Genomic DNA, 8,047 nt, shown 5'->3' with positions numbered 1-8,047 from the left:
AGCTGTCTAGATTCTTTAAGAACAGCTGTTCATCTAAGCTAATAAGGGAGCTAAAATGGAAAATGCCTCCATGGCTGCCATTCCACCACCAATCAAAGCCAAAAAATGCAGCAGAAAGCTACAGCAGCTTCCTGAAATGCAGGGCTCATACCACTGGAGAGCAGGGGGAGAGGGAGGCAAGGATTTCCAGCTCAGTGTCTGCTAAATTCATATGAGTTCCCCATGAGCCAAATCCTAGTTGGGTTTGAGTTTTTTATGAACAAAGGGTCATGGCACGCATCTTGTGGGATGTCTGAAGTTTTAGCAGCTTACAGTAGCCATAAGCTGTGGATGGTCAGAACCATGTACCATGCTGTGGCATTCTCAAAGACAGCACCATGTGTAGTGTAGACATAGTTTAACTTTATCTGTATTGCAGAAAAGTAACAAGGAATTTAGTTCTGATGCCAAGCAAACACTGATTGCGCAAAGGCCTATCACTAAGTATGGAATGGCAAGTGAGGGTCACTAGCCCATTGTAATCTCCGGTCCAACTGAGCAGTACTACAAAGGAGCAACGGGTATTGCTTTCCAAAATGTTCCCTGGGCTGAACAGCTCCACAAGGAGGTATCCCAGAAGTGGAAACATGAAGAGTCCATTTTGAAGGGGGTTTTTTTGGTTTTTTTCCCCACTTTCCTTCTTTTTTTACTAGTTAAAAAGGATACAAAGCTCTTGGAGCTGCTACCAAGACTCAGCCTCCACAGGACCAGCAGCTGTGGTATCTAAGGCTTTTCCCTTGTCAGCACCACAGTACTCCTCAGCAACAGCCCACTTTTCTCAGGGAGACGAAAAGTGTAGTAAGACACAGTAGAGCAAATGAGTAAGTCTAGAAGTCCACAGTCCAGTTGTCCCTGGAAGCAAGCAAAGTCAAGACTGGCATTTCAAGAAGCTATTTAAAATAAAATGGGAAAAGAGCCACCATTGTTTCCAACCCAAGAACATCTTTAAAACAGAAGTTTCATACAGGTTTTACTAATAAAGAACCAAGAATGACTTCACATTTCCCTGTATAATTTTCATATCATTTGTGGATTTCACATGGTTTTTGTTTTTAGTTTTGCATGGAAATGCCCATACAGTAAGAAAACAACTCCTTTAGTATAATGTTACCAATGTTGTGTTTTTGTTAACAGACAGCAAACAAGATGATGGAGTAACAATATTTAGTCATTCTGTTGTACTTCTCATCCCTAGATCTCAATGCACCTTACAAAAGAGGTCAGTATTATAATTCTTAATTCTCATTTGACAGGTAGAGAAACTGAGGCACAGACAGGTATAGTAATTTGCCCAAGATCAAAGAGCAAATCGGTGGTAGAACCAGGAAGTGAGCTCAGAATGCCTGACTCATTTTCCAATACACTGGGACATACTCCTTCCCTATCTTATTGTCTGTATGGTATCAGCAGAGGCATTGCTGGGAGGTTCTGTCCCCTGGGTGACAGCAGCGCACAGGGTGGCTGCTGCAGTTAGGCTGTTGGCAGGAGTGGCAGTGGCTGGGCCAGAAAGAAGTGCAAGGGCTGCCCTTTTTGCACCCCATTTCCCCCTGCTACCTTTCTCCGTAGTTAAGCTCCTAAATAGCAGGGTCTATTTAATAAAAGTTGCTTTTCCCCAGTGGTGTAGGGGACTCATTGAGCACCTGTGGTGGTGGCAAAGCTATACCAACCATGGTAGACCAGGACAGGGAGGGGGAAGCACCATGCTGCTTACCCTACTTTACAGTTTCCCTCCCCACCCAACACACTGTTTGGTGGTGCTGCATTACCCAGCTCCTGTGGCTGGATGGAGGCTGTGCAGGGTTTCCCTGCAAAGGCTTGAGGATGTGGGTCAGAGAGGCAGGATGCACTGGTTGGTACAGTGCTGCTCTGACCAGTTTCCATTGCAGGCAAGGGCAGTGCAGGGATTCCCCTGCTGCAACAAAGACTCCTCGTCAGGGAGATCTTGGCACCCTCACAGTCAATACCTGGGGTGGGGTGGGGTGGGGTGGCCCACTCACCTTGCCCTAGTTATGCTACTATTTTCCCCCCTTTGTTTGAAACTAGTTAAATATAACCAAGACGGAAGTGCTGTGTCAGCAGGCCGTGCCTTTTTCAAGTCTCTCAAAATTATATGTAGGATATATATTAAAATACCATAACACCTGTAAGGCTTTACCAGTATACAGATGTAAAAGCAGCCTATATATTTATTTATTTATATATATAATATCATTAAAATATTAACAACTGGCTTATTGTGCTATAATTTATCTTGTATTTCCTCATTCATGCGGGTAAAGAATACAGCAAACAACTGACAGTAATCAAAGGCTTATGAACATATTGAGGTAAAAAGGAATATGCATTCACGCGTGCAATTGTTTTGGGAGCTCATGTCACCTCAGTTGACATGGTGCAATACAATGCCCGCATTATACACCACTGTTACTATTTTAAAGAAACACAGCTGCTTACAAAAGCAGTGGGAGAAATCAGCCAGCTATGTGATTATGTATTCAGCAGTCAGTATTAGCAACTATGCAGATTGAGCCAAATGCAAATTTTCTTCTCTACTCAGGCAATCTTCAGTTATAGACTATAGGTGTTTCCCTGATTGATGGTTAGATGGAGTCCTTAAGCTATGGGGGTGAAAAACGGAATCTACTATGCCCTCTGGCTCTGCCCAGGCTGTGTCTTCACTTCTTAGGTGGAAAACAGGAGTGTATAATGAAGTGGGGGTGACTCGGACACCAGCTCTGGTTGCTGACCCTAACTGAGGGTGCAACTGGTGTCTTTGGCAGAGGAAGTAATGACAGTGGTGGCTCAGGTAGTTGTGGTGAGGAAGTGGCAGCAGCAGTGTGGCAAGTGGCTGCAAGCCAAGCAACCATTTGCCACTGCGGAAGTGCTGCAAGCAGCAGGCCAAGTGGCAATGGGGTTGTGTCAGCACAGCCCTTACCCACCTGCCTGCTGCTGGCAACTCCCAAGTCCAGCAGGGCCCTGGAACCCTAGAGTCCATGGCAGGCTTTTCTCCCTGCTGGCCATGCCCCGCAAATTCCCCAGCTTGTAAGTAGCCCAGCAGGCCAGACAGAGCACCTCTTCAGGTCAGATCCAGATCTTGTCTGACACCTTATCTAAGGCATACTTCTTTCCCTGGATTCTTTTTGGGGCAAAAGAGCTACCTGACCCTTAGCCAAAACCAAACTAAAATTGGCTAGCATAAAACAAAGAACCTCAATATCTGGTCTATATTAAGGTGCTACAAATAAATATTCCCAATAATTTATGTTATGTTCTCAGGCACAGACAGAAGTGATTAATTTTTGCCCAATCTGGCCACAGAAAGTGGTCTATAGCTGTCACAGCACAAGTGCACGGTTGTAGGACACTTAAAAATGGCCAATTGGGTTAAAATCTGAACGGAAAGGGAGCAGAGAGAGTTCAGTCTGGGGATTTTTCAGTGCCCACTGGAGCATGATTAATTGAACATGAGTCGGCAGTGTGACGAAGCCATCAAAAAAGCCAATGGCACTTTATCGTGCATCAGCAGATGCATGACGAATAGGTCCAAGGAGGTGATACTTCCCCTCTATCGGGTGCTGGTCAGACCGCAGTTGGAGTACTGCGTGCAATTCTGGGCGCCACACTTCAGGAAGGATGCGGATAACCTGGAGAGGGTCCAGAGAAGGGCCACTCATATGGTTAAGGGCCTACAGACCAAGCCCTACGAGGAGAGACTAGAGAAACTGGACCTTTTCAGCCTCCACAAGAGAAGGATGAGAGGCGACCTTGTGGCTGCCTATAAGTTCATCACGGGGGCACAGGAGGGAATTGGTGAGGATTTATTCACCAAGGTGCCCCCAGAGATTACAAGAAATAATGGCCACAAGCTAGCAGAGAGCAGATTTAGACTGGACATTAGGAAGAACTTCTTCACAGTTAGTGGCCAAGGTCTGGAACAGGCTCCCAAGGGAGGTGGCGCTCTCCCCTACCCTGGGGGTCTTCAAGAGGAGGTTAGATGAGTATCTAGCTGGGGTCATCTAGACCCAGCACTTTTTCCTGCCTATGCAGGGGGTCGGACTCGATGATCTATTGAGGTCCCTCCTGACCCTAACATCTATGAATCTATGAGGCAGGTGAATTGGAGCCCCCTAATGTAGGGGGGCTCCAATTTACCCACATCACCATCAATCGCCAGCTGGGGAATCCCTAAAAAGAGCTCCCTCGGCTCCCTTCCCCCCTACCCTCCATTCTGAAAACAGCTGGACTAGCAGGAAGCTGGCAGGGAGGAGGGGCTGTCGCTAGGGGAACCTGGCTGCAGGCTTGCAGTGAGCAGCTAGATTTCCCTCCCCCCTGAAACCAACAGAGAACTTCTGTTTGGTCCGGGGCATCCTTGTAACTCAGAGCACTTCCTGCAAAGCATTCTGGGTTACAGCAGGGAGCTGCACTTCTGTCTGTGCCCCTAATTCTGTTTCCAGTTCTAACCAACAACACAGTAATAGAAGAGACGCAGGGAGAAAGATGGATATGTGAACATACTAGCTAGTGATTAATTTCCTTCAGTTATTCAGCACCAGGCTTCAGATTATATACTAGTCACCAGCTGTGGTTAGGAAATAATTTCCCGTATGGTAGAATATTGCACAATAAAGTATATAATGGAGTTGTTTACATCCTTCTCTGCTCCCTGCCACCCTGCTGTACCTTCAACCATTCTTCTCTACAGCATATAGGTTTATCTGTTGCCGGAGACATTATACTGATGTGTATGAGCCATTGTTCTGTCCTGATATGGCAGTTCTTGATATAACAAATTCTTGGGTGTGAGGGTAGTTCTTATTAACACTGAAACTGGGACAGTGCCCTTCTGACTTGTTGATCCCAACTGTTCATCATATAGCCATACATGGCTGCCTATGCTTTCTTCCTCAGTTTCTATAGTAACCTTTATATTTGTCAATGGGGAGATTAAAGCAATATTAGGTTAAAAATAGAAGCAGAATGTTTCCATTCTGGCCCAACACCTAGCCAGTCCCACCCCTATGACAGAGCTGAGGCAGCAAAGCCTCTGCTCCCCCACCCTGTGTCCCGCCTGTGCCTGCCACCAGTAGCACCAGCAGGGGGTGGAGAAGTGGAGGCCTCTGCCACATGTCCCCCCCCCCTCCCCACCCCCGCCAGCTGTTCTTGCTCAGGTCTTGCGGGGGAGGAGGGGGCTGCATTCTCCCCTGTGCCCCTGGCACTGCCCAGCTTGGCTGACAGCTGCATGTGGCTTTCAGCTCTCACTCCTGCCAATCCCACGTCAGCCAAGGGGTGCGGGGAGGGGAGGGTAAGGAGTGGAGGACCCCCAGCTTTGCCTTCTTGGGTTGAGGGGAGACTGGTGATGGACCACAGGGTGGGGGGCCTGTGCTTTCGCCACCCCCCTGGCACTGCCCGGCTCAGCTGACCACTCCATGTGGCTCTCAGCCCCAGCTCCTGACTGCCTGTGATAGCCAAGCCATGTGGTGGCAGGGGTTGGGAGGTGGGGGAGTACAGGTCTTTGCCCCGCAGGTCCAGATCCAGTGCCAGACCCCTCAGACCTGAGCAAGCACAATGGGGGAGGTCTCTGCTCCCCCACCTGCCCTTGTTGCTGTGCAGGTCTATTGACACAGGCAGGCAGGAGCCAGGACTGAGAGCCATGTGGGACTGTCAACCAAGCTGAGCTGTTCTTGGTAGGGAGAATAGACTCCTGTCCCATGGCCTAGCCTCAGTTCCCCCAGACCTGACCAAGCACAGCTGTGGTGGGGAGACTGGGGGGAGCTGGGGACAGAAGCCATGCTGGGAGGCATGTGGGAGTGCCCCCTGCCTTCTGGCCTCAACCAGTGCAGGAATGTGTATGCCCCGCAACCCAAGAGTGAACATGCATTCAGTTCACTCCCGATCCAGTCTACACAGCTTAGAGAAACCCATGTAGGTTGGATTGATTCTCCCTCAGACTTTTTGAAAGTCTGTTCCTAACCTCAGTTGCATCTGAAAGAGCATAAACTGACCTGTATTTTGGAGGGCTCACAGGATTACAGAAACTCTTTCGGCAAGTTCCTGTTTGAAGGAACAGTGTCTAAACTTCACATAAAATCCAGTTCATGGAGGCTCATTACAGTATGTTGAAACAAAATCCTTTAAGAGATCCAGTGTCAAGGTATTTGGCCTGTTTCTCTCATTTACCAGTTGGTAATTTTCATCACTTAACCCACTTATTTTAAAATATCTATAATCTGATGGGGGAAGTCACTATCTAAATGTGCAGTTTGGCTTGTTTGGTTTTTTTTTTTTTTTTTTTTTTTTTTTAAATCTGCCAGCCCATTGCCAAGAAATTAAACAAACAGATGCCACTTCTTTTGTGGGCCTCCATTAACTACAATGTCTGATGCACCATCTGCTGGATCTGCAGCAGCAATTAACAGATACATGCTATTCCCAGAGCAGGGCTGACATCAACTGATGATGCTGGAGTACCAGCAAGTTTTCATTTTCCCACCTCAGAAATTTTAAATACCTCTGAAATGATATTTTGACAAAAAGGACAGAGTCTGCCAAGAAGAAAATAAGAAACTGTATGTGTATATGTTTGTAAAATAAAAAAGATCACATACACAAACATACTGAGTAAATGTCATTTCTAGTCATTATATTTGTTAAATAAATAGTGAAAAGATCCAGTGACAATTACTGATTTATTTTTTTTAATATAAACATGAAATATAAATACTCAAAATGATCAATTCTGTGCTATATGTCTGGATTCCAGTTGTAGTGATCACCAGGTGCAATAAATACGCATACATGAATGAGAAGAACTAACGTTTTTTGTATGTCTTTTTGTCTCAGACCAAGTACACCCCCAAAATGTGGAAGATGCTGAATTTTAGCTGATTTTGGATTTTAAACTTAATTGCAGAACAACAAGGAACTGTTTTTACCCCTCTGCCTGCCATCTGACACTCCAGGGAAGGAATTCTACCTGATCAACACATCACAGAGCTACTCAGCACAGCTCACAAAGTCCCCCTCATGGACCCAGAAGGACAGTCTTCCATCTCCAGCTCCCTCCGTGCACAAACGAATTTTATTTCCTACCTATGGGGACATTTTACCATCTTGTACCATCTACACTTTTCCCAGAGCCTGACAAAGGGACTTTGATCCCGAAAGCTTTCAGAAAAGGACAATTTTCTTGTGGTTTTTCCAGTTGGTCTAATAAAAGGTATCATTTTGGAACCAAGAGTTCTAGTTTTTTGTAAAAAATAAAGAACAAATTTTAATTGTGGAGCTGTAGGCAACCCCTGCAGATCCTTTGTTTCTTTCACTAACAGCTACAATCTAACTGGGGGACTGCCTCCCAATTCTCAACTCTTCTAAATGAGGGAATATCTCTAAATTGTAACGTTTATCACTATACCTTCCCTCTTAATACTCTATTTACTCAAGTAGAAGACAACCCCTGATTATAAGATAACCCCCCAATAATTAGATTCTATATACGGAAAATGTATAAATTTGTTATAATTTTCCAGGTATAGCTTCCAATTATTGGAGGTTTCCTTTGAATGTGTCCCCTTCCCACTGCTACAGCAGGGAAAATAAATCTGGAGGATCAGGTAGCCTTTTGTTCTTTGCTTCCCCCAACTTTTTCCCCTGGCAGCCCCTTTCTGCTCTCCCTGAGCCCATGGAAGTCAGGAGCCAATTTGAAAACAATAACTGTGAAATTAAATACGGCTGTAGCAATTTGTATACAGTACCCATGCACTTAGTTCATCTCAAGTTGATGCATGTTACCTTTTAAAAACAAAAAACCAAAAAAAAACTGCTGCAAGTTTTAGCATGTGTGTTTCATAAACACACTTTTAAGCAGCACTTCGGCACCTACTTATATCTAGTATAAACTTTTTTTTGGTAGCAACCTACATGCAAGTCCCAGGCCTGGAAACCTTGGAGTTCAGACACTGCCTAGTCTTGCTTGCTCCTAGCTAAAAGGCTGAGGAGCAACTAGGGAAAG

Source organism: Alligator sinensis, unplaced genomic scaffold (genome assembly GCF_000455745.1).
Source record: "Alligator sinensis unplaced genomic scaffold, ASM45574v1 scaffold104_1, whole genome shotgun sequence".
Taxonomy (NCBI): Eukaryota; Metazoa; Chordata; order Crocodylia; family Alligatoridae; genus Alligator; species Alligator sinensis.
The sequence above is the reverse complement of the archived record's forward strand: the minus strand, read 5'-3'. Positions refer to the sequence as shown.